Source organism: Spodoptera frugiperda, chromosome 7, assembly GCF_023101765.2.
Source record: "Spodoptera frugiperda isolate SF20-4 chromosome 7, AGI-APGP_CSIRO_Sfru_2.0, whole genome shotgun sequence".
NCBI classification, from domain to species: domain Eukaryota; kingdom Metazoa; phylum Arthropoda; class Insecta; order Lepidoptera; family Noctuidae; genus Spodoptera; species Spodoptera frugiperda.
The window spans coordinates 11,452,970-11,472,416 of NC_064218.1; the positions used below are offsets into that span (position 1 = coordinate 11,452,970).

Genomic DNA, 19,447 nt, shown 5'->3' on the forward strand with positions numbered 1-19,447 from the left:
TACAATAAGTTATTTCAAAAGAGGAGTAGGAAAATTACTGTGATACTATAAAAATGGATCTTTAAATGTGTTGCTAAGCACAAATCACAAGAACAGCTGAATCGATTTCGTTAATTCTTTTGTTAATTGATTTTTATTTCTAAAATTGTTGAGTAGAAAAAAATGATTTCTGAATTAAGAAGGTTCTTACGAAAAAAAAAAATGAAAATGCGCAAATGAAATATTAAAAAAACACGTTCGCAGGGTAGGCTAGTTTTATATACGTAGAAACATAAAGTAAATACATAATTGAATTTTCTCGTTCTTGACCATTTCAAAAGGTTCTTTGAATATGATATTCACGTATGTACTCATACAATAGAGCTTAAATTTACTTTGACACGAGAAATAAAAGAAAATTCTAAGATGGCTATTTGACTATTCAGATGTGATTACTATTGTCATTAAAATTACATAACATTTTGCCGTTTAAAATTGCTTTTCCACCAGAGTTGCTGTAGAGGCGTTTGGCTTCCACCAATCATATTCAATCGTACAGATAGCTTAACACTAGTGGAAACGGACTCAGTTAAGCTTTGTATTTTTTTTTTATATGGAAACATACGTGCTATGTATGGCTTCCCTACTATTGATACATCGCATACTCGAGCTGCGCATCTTCCTCGCACAGCTACATAGTTTAGTCTAAGTGGAAACGGTCACATAGTTTCACAGCTTAGCTATTACATCTTCGTAGAATAGCTATGGTAATGCTATGTAGCTAATATCACATCTCTGGTGGAAACTAGTATTGACTAGTTATGTTTAAAATTCTGTGTATTAGGAATTGAGATTATTATCCCTACCTGTAATAGCGAATAAATTGATTTTCATACCCTAATACAGTTCCAGACTACGTACTAATATTGAGAATTTCCAAAAAACTGAAAAGCACTCAATATTTCTTTGCGCAGGACCCATAATTATAATTGTAAATCACACACTCCTACTAATTCCGTCGAGATTTAGCAACCGTGCCAATGTGTACGGTATGTTTTTAATGCAAGTACATTTACCGTAACGTTGTAAAGTTATAACTGTGCATAAATAGCAACAGATGTTGCCATTTAAGTGAAATATGACTCAGTTATTTCCTTTATTTTACTTTTAAAACTTTTGTGGCGTCTCGCGCTATTCGTGTAGCGAGCTATTGAAATAAGCTGTTTAAAAGAAAGAAAAAATACTTTGAAAAGACAGGTCGGTCGCCAACTAGTTTGCTCGTTGCAATATTTAGCTTGAAGTTTTAAATTGCGGTTGAATTATATCATTTACTTTATGTCTATTATAAAGAGAAAATATACATTCTACTCATAACTAGTGACACTTTCCGAATGGTTAATCCTGTTCTACCCGTAGGTATTGTGTAGTAAGAGCAGAATATGGGATCAAACATTTGATAGAGACTAAGTAATGAGAACTTCAACCCAAATGAGTGTAAAGGAGGTAAATAGTCCTGTAGTGGACTATCATGAACTATTCATAATAATGATCATGTAGTAAGAAGCAAATGAAACTATTTGGAGTCGTCATCTCAAAAGTCTCATTGGCGGAGAGAAGAGTTAAAACTAAATTGCATAAAATATTCCAACAAAATGCAACTCTATATCAGTATAAACGACATTTAAAACCACGAAAGAATTTTATCACACAAAGTTTTCACACCATCTTAAATTCACATTATAAGAATATGATATAAAAAGTTCACAATTCTCACACACAGCCTCATCGCATTATGCGAATGCATGTTATATGAAAGTAACTGCATAACTCCAGACTTTTAAAAATTATAGCTTATTTAATTTGAATATAGCTGATATATGTTCCTTGGCTGAAAGTTTCACGACTGTAAAATATTCTCTACGACGCAAAAGCATACGTTTGTGGGCCAAAGATATGTGAATTTTGCAGGAGGAAATTCTGTAGTAAGCCTTAAGTGTACTACGTACATATTTATTTGTGTTTCTCTTGTAGGAAGGAGTGTTTGAAAAATATTCTCTAGAATACTTTTGTGTCATATTTTTGGGATACTATTTCTGTTAAAAATTGGTGTCATCTTATTTTGTTTCTGGAACATACCATAATTGAATATGCAAATTATTAAAATTTTCTAAACGTAGAAAGTTAAAAAATTCTTATTGTAAAAAAAACTACACATTGCATTTCTATAGGCCTTGAACCCTACACTAGGATTCTCCTTCATCGTAAGGACATGGTTTTATCAATCTGATTTTTTTTTTTTAAGGGGTGAAAATTATCCTTTTCTTCACTCGCTTTGGGCGACAAACTATTACTGACTAAATACCACTCCGTTTCTACTCTTGCTTTTAAAACCGGAGGTCCGGTAATCCACTAGGCAGTCTGCAGCTCCAAGATGGTTCTATGAATGTTATAAAATATTATTTTACCTGCTAATTCAATTGCCATTATACTCCGATTTTATCTATATAGATACAATGATATAATCACTGTTGTTGCACTTTCCACTTATCATTCAGAAATGTAACATGCAAGATGTAAACATGACAAAAACAAACCGTAACTAAACAAACTGCACTTACACCACGCTTATCATAAAACGACATTTAATATTCAAACTTCACGGTAACATCAGGAAGGGAGTAAAAATTTTACGAGCATATTACAAAGCCTCCGTTACTTCATCATACTTCAACCTGGCAGGAACAGGTGTAAACCTGTAATAACTTGTTAATACAAACTTGATGAGGTTCGTTGAGAAGTCTTAACCATAGTATGTCATTAATTTACGGTGTTTAACATTGTTGTAGTGTTAAATATTCTGTGATACACCTGCTATCTAAAATACAATAATTTCAAATAAAGATACGGGAAAATTATGACTTACAGCAATTTTTGGCCCAATTAACCTTAATTCCCGATTCCCCAATCCCTAAAATTCTTAACCTCCAAAATTAGGCAATACTTGGTACACGTGATACTGGTGTTTTGAAAGCCCAAACACAATGCAAGCGTTGCTTACCATTAGATCGATTATTCTCATTGACACTTTAAACGCCACGGTCACCGGTGACCGACGTTAGCGGAGGATTTGCCCTCATCATTTTTCTATTGGCAGACAAGGACTAAAAAAAAAAAATAAATTATTATGATATTGACCCAGATAACATACGTACCAAAAAGTCGGAATGATATTTCGATTAAAACGTACATTCGAAATACTTTAAAGCTTTGTACGGCTAAATATTTGAGGGCCAGTTCAAATACGAGTCAAATGCACAAATAGTCAGAATTTGAACAAATATTTCGCTAGCAGACCACACAAATATTTGCTTTGAATCCACCGCGCCTGTAATACTCGGTTATTTGATTCTTTATTGCTAAATTCATTGTTTTTCTTCTCAATTACAATTTAAATTAAAATTAAAATCTGATATCTAGAGGCTGTAGCATTCCGGAGCTGCGGACTACTTAGCGGGTTTACCGGGGCTCCGGATCAAAGCAGGAATAGGAACGGGGTGATTTTTAGTCAGTGTCTGACACTCCACACTCCCTCTCACCTCGCCCAAGACAAGAGAAGTCATTGGATGATTTTCCACCCTCAAAAAAATTGATGTAAATACAAAATATTCCCAGATGTACAATAATAATTTAATTTGACTACACAATTCAATACTTTAGATGAATGAACAAGCGGCAAGCCAGCTATTCATGTAGTACAGCGAGGCTGGTTCGATATCTGTCATTAATTAACATCAGTCAGTACACATCTACATAGATTTTAAACAAAGGTATTTGATCGATTCATGTTACCAATTTAGAACACAGATTTGTAGGTATTGTATGTATTTCTATTACATAATTTTAATGCTATCTAGTTCGTAAGTTATTCTAGATTAGCTTGTAACAGCAGCTTCGCTCATGTTCCTGAGGGATAAAAAGTTGCCTACTAATACGTTGTACTTAAAAAAAAAAGTTGAAGGTTTTCGTCATCATCAAATGAATGATCACCTGACCGACTTGGAAGTTAGCACTTTAACGTTTGAAGTCGGTTTCCTTAATATAAAGAAGTTGAATAACATAATTATAGTCATAATTTCCTTTTGTTACAAAAGGTAAGAAAAGTATTTGAATGACTTAATTATTAATGGAAAACCTTACGTAGAAACATACTTGTAATAAAAGTCTTTTTATTTATAACTCCACAAAATGTACACAAAACAAATCTCAATATATACGTTATATGTATACCTAACTCAGGTTAGTTTTACACCTACATTCGCCCATCAAAATTTAAACTGTCCCACATTTTTAGCGGCAAACTCCAACGACAAATGTTTGTTCAAATCGGTTCGTTTTACATTTTATTTTGAAGGCAGCCATATTTGATTTCCATTTTACTAGTGACGTCACTCGTGCCTCGATCGCGGTAACAATGCATTTTATTCAAATCAGTTGCATAGTTTAGTTTTAAAACCGATGGCTTTTACTACCATTGTATATGAATGTATGTTTTATGATTTTTTTAAAGGATTTATGTTTTATTTTTTTGTTTTGGGTGATATGACTTTTGTATTGTGTATTGAATATTTTAGATGTATATCGAATCAATTGCCTCTTTTCATACAGATTTTATTAATTTAGTTAACATGTGATTTGAATCAAATCCTATTTTATATACGTTTCCAACTTTGAAAATATCATATGGTGGCTTTGTTCATCCGCAAGACATTTAGTCATCAATCGAAGCAACCATCATCCACCCAGCAACCATCACAAGGTTCTGTCTTGCACATGGTGAACTGGTCCCATTTTGCCGCAAAATTGGCACAAGAACATGTAACGTGTTCATTACACTTGTTTTTAGCAAAGGGAAATTAATCTTTCTCTATTACCCGACTGCACCAGAAGGAGGGTTATTTTTTCTTTCGTAGTTAAGATATCTAAAATTATTATTGTACTTGATATAATGAGACTAATAATATTCTACTCACTAAACGAGCATGCTTCATACACCACATGTTTGTGGTAAATACCTATGTAATTTATCAGTCTAGATAATCACTAAATAATGATTACGACAAGATGAAATAACATTCTCATTTATAAAATTGTCGCTTCCATAAGTTGGTATGAAAAAGAACATTTCCCAAAGGTTATTTATGGCCAAAAGTACTATGTTTAATGTATGTACTAGGTATAATGTCGTATTACATCCAGTATTTACAAGTAATACGTGGGCTAGATCCGTGTTATTTATTACCTACGCCAGTGGTTCTCAAACTTTAAACTACAGTTTGTAATTTTGCAGTGTTTATATTTCGCTATTGTATTTATGTAAATAGTAGTATTTGTCATGTTCTATGACTAATAATTTTTGTTTTATCGTCATTAGTACATTTTAATATGCTAATGCAACGATAATCAATTGGAACTGTTTTAATGATGATAATAAATGAAACATTTATACATCAATTCATCTCATTATAGAACTTCTTTATTAATTTGGTCTTAGGCTTTTTTAAGAAAGGAAAATCATCCAATGACTTTGGCTTTGGACGAGGTGAAAGGGGTATCAGACTATTACTGACTAAAAACCACCGCGTTCCTACTCCTGCTTTTGACCCGCAGCTCCGTAGTGGTGGCTATGGCTAGTTTTTAAACTCCTGTAATTTCTGAAACGCAATTTGTCATAATTTTACGAGTAAAATTAAACATTTAAGTATAAAACATTTTATTTTCTTTACACGATGAGGACTTAGAATATTTAGAACAAACTTTGAGAACCCCTGTCCTAGGCCAACAGTCTATATATTACTAACAGTTCTAAGTTGTCTGAGGGAATGTTTAATGTTTTCGTAAATCAAGGTTTTGTAAAGCGGGCATGTGTCATAGAACATTCTGGATGACATATTAGTCTGTTGTAGAGAGTTGACGTTCTAGTATACAGATTTTTTATTATCATTTTCGTGTGAATAGTATGTGGGAGTATGGCCTTTTTTGTATTTTTTTTTTGGAGGGGTGAAAAATTATCCAGTGATAATCCAATGACTTTTCACGCCTTGGGCGAGGCGAGAGGGAGTGTCAGACTGTTATTGACTAAAAACCAACTCGTTCCTACTCCTGCTTTTCGGAATGGTGCCCGAAAACCTTGCGTATCCTAGTCCTATCATGTGCGCCATGCAGATTTCGGACCGCAGTAAAAGAGTAGCAAGCAGTACGCCGCTTTACTGCAGCGCTAACGCCGCGTATTCATTTACACTACACTATACTGATCCCGCGACAACGCGACGCCAGCGAGGCGTCTGCACGACGCATATGTTATCGAACGCCTACGCTGGACAAACGTTTAATTTGAAAGCGCTCTAATGGTTAGGGAAACTTGTGATTGAATAGGTATTGGTAAAAGATAATTAAAAGATACATTGCTTTACTAATTGAAGCTAATTTAATAACGATTGTATGCTATAAAAGATTCTGTTATCAGTTAGTACGATTTAGATGTTTCCACCGTACTTACAAGTATTTTATGACGTCACACATCAACAGCCTGTAAGTGGCTACTGCTGACCATACTATCTCTTCTCGCACGAAGAAGGATTGAACATAAATCATCACGCTTGCTCAATGCGGCTTGCTGATTTCAAACTTTAATTTTATTAAAAATCATAAGCTTAGGTTTCCTCACGATTTTTCCTTCACCATTAGTCAGTGATGTATGCTTAGAAAATACATATAACTCGATCAAAAAATCTTAGAACTTTCATGTGCTCATGCGTTTTAAGACTCTGGGCTACCACGACATTTCTGAAGTCTATGTTATATGTATAAATTATTCAGATGACTCTGTAAATAAATTCTACATAGTTTTTATTTAGTTCGATTCGCAATTGACTAGTGGTTGTTCTATCTCATAATAATTGCCCTCAATTTGTATTGAAATAGTTGTACTGGTTAATCCCAGCGGTATATCAGTTTGAATCCTTTGTGCATAAGCTTATGGTATAATTTACATTGATTGGGTTATTCAGTACTGCAGTGTATTTTAATAGATAGGATATCTTGACTAACTCTATTTATAAACAAAAATATACTCTGTTTACTATTTTATAGAGTTGTATTTTAAAAAGTGCTAAATAAAAGTATTCCATTAAATGATAAGTTTGTCAAAGGCTTTACTGAGAATTTCTTGTTATAAAAATTGTAATATAATATAGTGTAATGCATTGAACCAGTCAGGAAATTCTGTGAAAAGTGTTCAAATAGAAATGACCTATTCCTACAAGTTAATTAAAATTAATAATATTGTGTTTGCTGGTCAATAAAAAATACTCTGTTATCAGCTTATTCACGTCACTATTTGACGAGGAACTTGACGAGTTTCAAGCCATGCTCTAAGGAAGCGAAGCTCATATTCATGAGCAGCATTTCGTGACTCTCGATAAGGCAACTGTGGCGCTACTGGTAGACAAACAGTAACGTGAGTAAGCCGACAACATCATAATTCTCTTCATAGACATTCATAGACAATCTCACGAGAATTATAATAAAATTAGCGACCATCCCCAGCTTCGCTTTGTGTGCATATGCATGTATTATACATAAATCTTCCCCTTGAATCACTCCATATATAAAAAAAAACGCATTAAAATCCGTTGCGTAGTTTTAAAGATTTACGCATACAAAAGGACATAGGGACAGAAAAAGCGACTTTGTTTTATACTATGTAGTGATTATAATAAAAATGACGTATTTGATTGAAAAAGTCGTCATATCATGATGTGTTGAAGTGAATGACCGTGAAAATTTTAAAAGAAAGCTCAATGTTCTTTTTTATAACACAAATTGCTTTTACATTGTTTGATACGAATATAATGGGGATCGTAAAAAAAACTAACATTTGCTTTCTTTATTGGTAGTCTAGAATGCTTTGTATGCTAATATAAATTTGTTTTTAATTTAACCTTCTATCTTTTAAATTCTGTATTGTGAGCTTTCAAAGGTTATTGGACTGAAATATCAGAAATATCTAAAGAGTATTTAAATTTAATATATCTATCATATTTCTTCTACATTCTTCTAATTTTACTAATATTATAAATGCGAAAGTTTGTGTGTATGTTTGTTACTCAATCATGCCAAAACTGTTTAAGGGATCAGAATGAAATTTAAAGTAGATTATGATGTGTAAAAGAACTGTATCCCACAAAAACGCAGATGAAACCACTGGCAGATGGTAATTAGGTAAATGGTAGATGTATTTTCACCATTGTAGATGAATTTTCAGCATGCATTGTGTGCAGCACGAGGTGCACCGTGCTGCGCAATTAAATGCAACATTGTGCAACATGTGTTGCAACACAAAAACACACATACGACACAAACAAAACGCTTGACATAATCATATTATGTTTTGCTCCTTCACGAAGCATCTTGAGGAGATGTTGTTTCGATTCGAGCTGCGGGAGCCGCCGAGTCAACACCTAAAAAATATTGTATTGTTAGTAGATCACCTGATAGCAAGCGATTCGCACCACCTATGGGTGAACCTATCCTATCTACCATGAACAGCATACTATAGAACTTACTTCCTTAAAAATATGCTATGGAATTCTATTTCCATCTCTTTCTGTCCTATTGATGATAAACAAATACAAACCTCTAAACACAGGTCAACGACCGAGTCCATAACACAAAATATATTTCTGTCTACTAATTGAATACAGCTGTCCCAACAAGTTCAAACCAAACTAGTTAGGAAACAAGAAACTAATCAAAATAATACATACATTAGTCTAAACTAAGCATTACTTGTTATTCGCGCTATCAAAAGTAAGTACATACATAGCAGTATGTTTTGAAGTTGTTGCCCAACTTTCATATCTGATATTTGAACGTAAGTTTCCAAATGTGGGTTCATTTGTAATTTGTATTGAAGACTTTTGAAGTTGAAATTAGATATTTAAGTAAATAGAAATAGTGATTAGTTTTCATTGTTGGTTTTCGTGGTTCTATGCAGTACTTAGAAGTTATTACGAGTTTTGATATTTTGAGTTTATTGTTCGATGTTCGATTTTGTTTGGATATTCAATTTTTTGTAGGAGAACCAAAATTTTAAGTACGGTAGTGTAAATAATTTTGCGATAGTATAAATTTAATATTCAATGCCGACCCTAACCTTATTAGGGTAAAGTTCAAAATCTAATATTGATCCTCATTATCTCTCAGTAATAAAATTCTTGAGGACATGATTTTGACTTATGAGAAAATTTTAACATTTCAAGATTATATTTTATAATATTTTACTAAAAGGAATGTACACATGATTGAAACATACGTTATCTATGGAACGACTGCACGTTCTTCTCCGTAGGCATGGGCACCTTGGCTGCCGAGCAACGGGTAGCGGGTTCGATTTCCACACGGAGCTGACACTTTGACAGATCCAGAAATTTAGTTGTAATATCGGGTCTGGGAGACCTATTATTGATACTTGTAATGTTTGTAAACGAATAAAAACCTCAGAATAAACTGTATCTTAAAAAGGAAAGTTATATAAACAGCTAACATCGTAACTCAACACTCGACTATAAACCACTTAAATCTAGAAAGTGCAGATGTACTTTTATACAACGTACACAAAGCCGCAAATTTAGCTACACACAACCAGTATAAACTGACCGTTGCAACTGCAGAACGATTATACACAGCGAGACCAAGATAAGCTGGTTTTGTATAGCTCGATGTGAAGCCAAGTATACCGTTGACTTTTACTTCAATTGATCGTGAGCGACTCCGTTCCAGCTGTATTCGATTTCTTCAGTCGATATCTTCTTGTTTGTTTCTAGCACTACTTGTAAGGGAAAGGTAGAATTTAATCTCTTTATTTGAAAACTTAGCTCCGTTTGACGTTGAATTTGTGAAGTAGTTGATGTGAGTTCGAGATGAATTGACTGCCTCGCGGGTTACCGGAGCTCCGGTTCGAAAAGCGAGAAAAGGAACGGGTTGTTTTTAGTCAGTGAGAGTCTGACACGCCTCGTCCAAGACGGTAGTCAGTAACAGTCTTAGACTCCCTCTCCCCTTCCTACAAGGCGGGAGAGTCATTTGATGATTTTTCCCCCTTACATAAAAAGTATTTCTGTCTGTCAGTGAAGCTAGGTGCTCGTTCCAAAATGTAGCTTCCACACTTAAAGTCCTTCAATAAACTTTAAAAAACGTTGTCTTTAATAGACACAAATTTTCCAAGAACATTGAGCAGAGCTATTTGCATACTGATTGAAACTAATGACGAAATCAAGAGTTATATGATTTTAGGAGCGACCCTAGACATACACATCAGTACTGATATTACGTAATAGGGGTCTATAGCACTGAAATCCAATAGCTCCTGTTTATACAAACTTTTAATTAGGTCTTACGATACTCTAGCGGTTTATTTATTGCTACTTCAGTGAAACCGTAACTAATAGTGTATAAATTGTTCTTTATGTAGGGATATATACTATATCTTATTATCTTATATGATCAATTTGTACGCATGGTTGGCGTGACAGTGACTCGAGAAAACACGGGCTTCGATTCCTTACGAAATGATTCTTTGTGTCGTCATAATATGTAGGTTCGGTTTTTTCACGAAATAATTGATCCACAAATTGTAGCACCAAGTTTAGGTGTGATATACTCGTATATAGGTGACTATGTGATTTTTTATATATATAAATACTAGAGACTGTGGGGTCTATGGAACAATCTGCCGGCTTCTATTTTTCCTGTGAAGGTTCTTTTGTTCAAGGTCAGAGTGAATATGTTCTATTTAAATTTGTGTACTTCATCTTCGGCCACATCTTCGCTTCGCCGTTCTGGCAGAAAGCGGGTTGGTGGCCAAACGCAGACTTATTAAAACCTTCTTTACTAAGAAACAAACTCAATTTGGTTTATTGTATAGGATTAAAATACCAATTTGGAAAATTGAGAATACAAGACCCTATCCTATAATAAAACTAAGAAATAATCAAAATAAATTCATTGTCTCGATAGTCATTTGGACGGCAATAAACTTTATTCGCTTTGAGCCTATTTTTTATATCCATCAGCCAGCATTTACTAGAGAATTTATCTAGTCTAGACTGGACACTTAATGGATAAAAAAAACTTTATCGGACTCACTAAACATGATTAATGAATCGTGGAGTGCCCAAATGTACGAGTAACGTAAGAAGAATATGTGGCAGTTTTTTATCTACCCAAAGATTTTATATTAGCTCCAAAGTTTGAAGAGGAACTTTGGTTCTTCTGACATTTTTCCCATGTCATCATCTTTGTCAATTGATTGATATAGCTTATTTTATGTGAGACGCTTAATTACGTTGAATGGTGTAGTAAATTATCACCATTTTTGATTGATCGTCCTATCTTGTCTGGATCACTGTTTAGAAATTACATCTAATTTACATTTAATATTAAATTAGATACTTCTACAATCTGGTTTGTACAAGATTGGAGAATTAACTCATTTTGATGTACTTGAGAATACTTTGACTACGTAGTGACTGTTTGCTAAGTAGCTATGCTAGGAAGATGCGCAGCTCTATGAAGCCATCACATAGCTAGCCATACCAGGCATTTTCCATATGAAAACGTAGCTTAGTTGATTTCGTTTCCACCAGTGCTAAGCTTAGTGTACCAATGGATATGATTGGTGAAAGTCAAACGAATCCACAGCAAAATAGCATAGCAGATCTCTGGTGGAAAATCATCCTAATTCAGTATGTTCATACCAAGTATCTCTCCAAACGATCACTTCACCAATTACATTTTTAATCATACTAGAACTCGGCGAGATGAAGCCAATCAGACAGACAAACAGAACAAATAACAGTCCAGAAACATATCACGCACACTTTGTGTTCGACAACAGCTAATAAACTCACGTACAACGGAGGTTAGAGATACAATCGATCAAGTATCTCGCGAAGCATCCACGCCCTAGCTCGCCATGGATCCAATTATTAGAGTATTGTGTCGGACAAGTCTATTGAAGTTCCTCCCACAGAAGTGCATAATTTAGATTGGTCTCAGGAACTGGCGAGTTCAGTTATTAATATAGATCGATTGAGATAGTTTAGGAAGGTCCGTGTCTGTGCTGGTAGCCAGAAACTTCTAAAGCATCTTCATCATGTCTGGCTTTGTAGGTAAAGCAAGCAGAATGGTTTTACCAGTGAGCATAAGATTATAAGTTGCTTGCTTGGAAATGTCAAGCAAAAGTACACAAAAACTTCGTGTAAAAAGAGATTTTTGTTTGTTGAAATCGTGTGAACCTAAATCGTAGACACAGCTCAAAAAACTAGGCTGATTTCTAGACTTTCTAAGCTGAAATTGTTTGTTCCACTGATGTACTGAAAGCCATCCATCAAGTTACTGTTACCGTAGAAAAAGTCTCCGCCACTTCTAACAACAATAAAAGGTAAAAATATTACACGTGGAAAGGATAAATAAGAATTTTCCATCTAGAGAGGAAAAATAATTAGTTCTAGCGAAGAAATATGACGTATGCATGATAAAACTAATGTTCTGCGAGAGAATATGGAAGCCAGACAACACTTAATGCTTTATAACCAGAACACAGGTACTCTTGATAATTAAAATAGCCTGTACAGCGTCCATTTTAATTATAGCAACACAAAATCCACCTAAATAGAAGGTGGATAAAATATATATTTCCTTTTGACCAAAACAGAAACATTTTGCTAATCTTCCCTGTATTTGCCATCTGACATTTATCTTTTTTACGCCTAGATTTTATGTCGCCGTAAATTTTCGTTTTTTTTTCGCTTTTTGTGCCTACTTTTACTCTCAAAATTACTGTACTTTTGTCTTGTGTATGTTTGAACGAAAAACCAATGAGCACTGTGCTTGATACTGGAAATTTGTTTCTTCTTTTTTTAAGTCATTTAGAAAATGAAAGTTTTTGGCTGTCGTCTCTTTGTGATCATTTGGAGAAATGTAATAATCTAACGTAGATATGTCGTTAGAGGTAAGTTTAATTCATAAAGTTAATAACTGGATTTCTCTTTAACATAATGCATGACAGTTTTCGGGGAGCGCGAGACATTACAAACCACGCCCCTCTCTATGGTCCATCTAGCGGTCCCATACTACAATAACCTTGCCAATTGTGGACATTTTAATGTGCTATTTTCTGAGCATCGTGCACAATCATTATGCCATCTCCTCTTTGCACTAACTTCGTGGTTTAATGTATTTATCTTGATAACCTATAGTCACATTGCATTCATTCCGCTTCATGGATTAATGTCTTTCTTCTCGATACAAAACTAGAGTATGATTTACATATTAATTTATTGTTTTAATCATTTTGATGGTGTTGGAATTCATAAACTCCATAAAAGATTACTGAATTGATTATCGTTAAAAAATTTTGAGACATATTTAAGTTTTTTTTTTCGGATCGTAGAACTAATCTGTTTTCACAATACTACTATGTATTTAAGAAAATAAAATTGTTTACTAAGGAGAAGGTTCTGGAACATCGTGAAGTAATCTTGAGGACAACAATGTAATTTTGTTTACTCCTAAATCCTGTTGATAGATTAAGTTACACTGTTGTTTACGATCGACGATCGTAATTTCCTCCTCGCTATTTGCACTGACAGCTTATTTAAATTTTAAATAATATGTTCCTTTAGATAGTTCCTTTATTAAAGGAAGCCTTTGTTATCATAACACTAGCCTTTACTTGCACTTTCGCCTGCGTTCTCGTCGGATAAAAACTTGCGTTAGTTGTGTTACACGTGCAACGTGTTCCAAGTATAAGAAGAAAACATAATTTTAAATTAAATTTCATTTTTTTTTATCACCTGATAAAAAAGAATGTTATGAAATTACACATGACACTTGGAACACCAGAGGCGTTACAAGTACGTTGCCGGCCTTTTGGGGGTTAGGAATTTAAGGGTTTTTGAGGAATCGGGGATTGGGCAAATTAGGAAGGGGGGTAAATGGACCTCCGGTAACCTCACTCACACAACGAAACACAACGCAAGCATTGTTTATGGTTGGTTTTCGGTGAGGCCGTGATATCACTTCGGTCGAGCCGGCCCATTCGTGCCGCAGCATGGTTTTCCCATACTTAAGCTTTTAATGCCTTTTATTAACCTAATTAACACCTTTTTATACATTTAATGTACACTTATATACGTGTATTGTATGTTTGCGAAGTAGAATCTTGCACCAAAATTTTGTGGCAGATACATATTATTATCTTTAACTTGTTTTTAAGTAATCAAACACCACCCAATACACAACAAAGTTATTGACACAACATCACAAAAATGAGTACAAACACACAAACCGGTGTATCATATCTCGTTGCTTTTAATCTCAGGAATGGAGCCACTAAACAAACCGAGAATAAATCCAAAACTTCCCTCTTTGTTCCATTTATTGTCGTATTATGACAAACGACGTTACTCTGAATGGGAGACCGGATTACTTGTGAATTGAAGACGTTGTATTTGTATTAACTTATGATACTATGACGGTGTTATTGATGGAGGCTGGTGGCTGTCAATTGTTGTTGCTTGGCTGGGTTTGGGCTGTCTTTTCGAATGGTTTGGTTCTTTGTTAGGATTTTGAGAGAATTTTTGTGGGTGTAGTTGTTAATTTGTTTATGGAATATAGTGGTTGTTGCCTGGTTAAAATGTCATATAAAAATGTATTCTAAACAAATACTTTTGCTTTGATTTTGATTAATTAATATTGTCCCTAACATGAGGAGTGGTACCACGGCCTCACGGAAAACCGACGTGAAATAACGAATCATCAATCAATAACCCGCCCTTCCCAATCTCCCCGATTCCCGACTCCATAAATTAAATTGTAACACAACTGGTGTTACGGGTGTCAGGCGATTGCTTACCATGGGGTAATCCGTTTGCTCGTTTACCAGCTTATATTATTAAAGAAAGAATTTTGTACTTCTATTTCTGTTTTGACAAAATTTTTAAATATTACATAATACCAAAACATTACTAAACTTTACATGTCATCAATATATTTATACAAAAAGCCACTTTAAGTACATGTAAAAATGGACGTGTTTTATTTAATTTATAGACGCCCGAAGGTTGCGTTTATGATCCGAGTTTTACTGAGCACGTGTTATGAAATTTAATGTTACCTGTGTACACATTTTTGTACCTGTACGTTGTAAACATCTAAATTAATGGACCTAATTTAAATTATAGATAGTGTCGATAGTGATAGTGTAAATAGTACCTCGATAGTGTGGGATTCTGTATTACTACATAGTTACTTGTCGAGGTGACAATATGTATATAGAAATGAAACTTTTGGCGAACGTATTTACAGGAGAATGAGATGAGAGTGTAGCGTGCATTCGACTGTATAGAATATTACTTCTTTATACTACATAACAGTGATGAACAGCACTCGTGTCGTCGTCATGCTACGACACAAGTGGGCAGGCTTGACCGGAGTGATGCCACGGCCTCACAGAAAACCAACGTGATACACGATAACGCTTGCGTTGTGTTACCTCGTGTGGTTACCGGAGGCTCAATTATCCCCCTTCTCAATCCCCGATTCAACAAAAACAACCCCTAAATATTTAACCCCCAAAAAGCCAGAGACGCGTTTGCAACGCCCCTGGTGTTTCGGGTGTCCATGGTCGGCGGCGATTACTTACCATCAGGTGATCCGTCTGCTCGTTTACCGGCTTATACCATACAAAATACCAGTCTCTAAAGACTTTTAAACACACTACAATAAAAAACACACACAGCTTAAATTTTCGTATAATGACGTGAAGTTTTTAATCGGATTTTCATGTTGATTCGAGGATTAATGAATGAATGTGAATCTCATTGGATGTTCCCGTGCAAGCCGGCCGTCGTATTGAGACAGGATTAACATCAATTATAGGAATGTTGATTTTAACAGTTGTCACAGGAAAATTGATTCACTTTATTGTTGGGTTGTTTCGTAAAATGGCACGTGAATGTGTTCTCTGGCTGTACGATTAATGAGCTTGGTAAGTTATATTTAAGATTAATTAAAGTATATAGTTATTTTTTTAAAGGCAAGGCAAATACTTATTGTCTGTTGTCTATGACTTTCATAGGAGAGCGAGTCATGTGCGTGTATTTATTATTTTGGTTATGTGTCGTTTTGTTCGTGATGTTTAATAATCGAAACAAGATCTCATTAAAGATTATAAAAAAAATATTCTAAATAGACATAATTGTATGCACAAATAGGGTATATTATTACTCTGTAATTATATAAACTAATAGAGTTTTAGTTACATAAGAAATGACATACCTTTTTTCTTAAATAAAGATAGTATCAAAGTATGTACTAGTATCTTCATAAAAGAAAAACATAGCTTTCTCAGCATAAAGCGTCACTATCTCGACATATCTAAGTGTAGGTTTATGAAAGTTACAATGTAGTATAATATGAATATGATAAGAAAGTGGGACAATAAAATTTATAGTCTATTACTAGCTTCTGCCCGCGACTCCGTCCGCGCGGATGTCGGTCTTCGCGTGGAAGTTTTATTTCTCCATTTTGAGTAACTCTGACAATGACATCTTTTAAATATCTATTGGACCCCAATACGGCCTAATTAAGGAGATTCTATTGAGCTACTGCTGTTGAGCAGAATAAAACTGAAAAATAAAGATTTTTTTTACGTCCAGGATAAAAAGTAACCTATTTTATGTCCAGGATAATAAGACATAATTTCAAGTTTCATGAAATCAAACCGTTAGTTTTCACGTGATGCCTGAACATATATAGACAGACAGACAAAAAAAATGTAATCACATATTTGGGTTTGGTTCGATCCAGTAACACCCTGCTATTTATTTTTTCTATATTTTTAATGAGCAGAATTGACCCTTCTAAGATTTATTATAGCCCGCGACTTCGTTCGCGTGGAATAGTGACTTCCGGCAAAATTGGTTTTAACCACATAGTTATTTCGCGGGATCTCTTCAAAAATGAGATGTGGAAGATATTCTAGGGAACTCCTCAAAAATCGACATAATGAGCTCTGCGTTTGAATTTAATAGATGTATACTCACTTAGGGCATTGAAAAAAAGTTTAAAAACGGACTTAAACTAAAGAAATTTATAATCTTTCCGAACTTAAGATGAAAACTAACTTAAAATGAATTAAAGAAAGCTTATTATATTACGTACGAATCATAATAAAGAAATTATATTACAACCTATTGTATGCTATAATAACAAGCTTAAACTAAATAATTTAAAAGAGACGACTTAAATCTAATAATTTATAAATTATAGACTTACAATTTTATTAAACAAACTAACTAAGTAACTACTAATAATCGATATCAAACTAAACCTACGTTAAATAATTTAACCAGAAAACCAGGAAAACTCAACAAATAAACTTTTTCTAGACAAATACAACGAAACCAATTTAGAATACACGAAACAGCAACCATGCAGCATATTCTACGACTTATAGTACACTATTTCCACAACAACCGAAGCGCTCGGCGATACCCAACAAATGAATGTAACGAAATTTAACGTTTATTTTTATTTTTTAAATTAAAAACTATCCTATGTCCTTTCTAAGGTTCTAAACTAATCTGTACCAAATTTCAACCAAATCCGTCAAATAGTTGCGGAGATTAATGGTATAAGCATAAAGTTCGACGTGATTCAATGACATAACTTTTTTATTTATGAAGATTATAAATGTATTTAAGCATCCCACAAATATTCGTGAAAACCGCATCCAAGATCAGCCGTTTCTGAGATTAGCGCGCACAGACGAACAGACAAACAGACAAACAGACAAACAGACAAACAGACAAACAGACAAAAAAAAAGTTAATTACATTTTTGGGTTCGACATCGACATAACAATAACCCCTGCTATTTATTTTATTTTCAATGGACAATAAAATTTATAGTCTATTATGATATGGAACATTTCTGGCAGCTCTACTGTGGACTGTTTGATTTGTGTGCCCTATATTTTTGTTACATATCTAAGCAGTTCTAAACTTACAAAAGAATCAAGTTGGTTACGAGTTCGACCATATGTCTTTGTAATAAAGTTATTTTTTGTATGTATGTTACGTTAGTGTAGTATTGCTACTTTGCTGCGTTGATGAATAATTTTGTAGTGTAATATAACAGGACTGCCCCGTTGGTCGAGTGGTCGCAAGTGCTGACTGCCGCCAGGCAAGGGGTCTGAGGTTCGATTTCCGGGTCGAGCAAAGTATTGCTGGGCTTTTTTCAGTTTTTTGAAAATTTCTCAGTAGTAGCAGCCCAATAGGGCACAATTCCAGACTTTGTGTACATATTATGGCAATAGCCTCATTCCCTATTACATCTTCTTAATACATGGTGAAAAATGGGTGTATTTTGGCATTACGTGCCGTTATGTACAGGTGCACCTCTGCCTACCCCTTCATGGATAGAAAGCGTGACGTTGCGTTGTAACATGATGTGACGTCATGTACACAAACACTTGGCGGGTTCCGTCGTAAAAACACCAAAATTAATTATTTTGATGAAAAGTGGCTGTTTCAACGCTTCACAGAGTAAGTTACACGGCCTATAAATCCTTCACAACACCGCTCCTTCATGATTGACTTTTATGAAACCTCAATTTTCCAAGAATATTTTCTTAAATAAAAGCAGTTATATTATTCAACGACCTAGAAAATTTAACAAACCGAGCTTTATACTTGAAGTTCCCTTTTCCTGTGAACGCGAAACCGCCGTACATACATATTCAACAAAAATAAATTAATTCTATGTTTGCATAGGCTCCTGAGCGGTGTGAAAATTCTTCGCAGACTTAATTTGACATTTCTTCTACAAAGGTTCCGTAGCCTTGTCCCTTTGTAGGGTCTAAAACGTTTCCTCTAAGTAAATATTGGAGGTCCGAAACCGCATATTCAATATACAAATGTAAAGTAATTTGGTTCTAGAATATTCCCTTTTAAGAGTGAAAATTCTTTGGCGTATATGTAAATTTGGTGGTTGGAACTTTTTTTTTCGAATTTGTTTGAAAGTCATAAGTTCATTGACACTGGCGCGTTAAGATGTAAATTGTTGTCCGAAGAAAACATTTTTTGTTAATACATTTTATTATAATTTGTATATAAGTTTTCGTGTTGGTATTTTGTTTAGAATATTAAGTAATGAATGTAAAAAGTTCAAAGTAAATATCGAAGTCCAAACAGTTATTTCAATCAATGCTTGATTAGGCACTTTAGACACGTCAAATCGACTTGTTCGACAGTCTCTGTCAGTGAAGCTCAAAATCCACTGTGGATTCGAATGAAGAAGAATGAGAAAGAAACTACATCGATTCTTTTTTCAAAAAGCAGAGATC

At 34.3% G+C, this 19,447-nt stretch overlaps 1 protein-coding gene across 3 annotated transcripts in view; it reads left to right on the plus strand.

The window, feature by feature from the left end:
- The window catches only part of LOC118265753 (zwei Ig domain protein zig-8), a 215,959-nt gene that overhangs the window by 150,774 nt on the left and 45,738 nt on the right, over positions 1-19,447 (plus strand). The window lies entirely within an intron of this gene.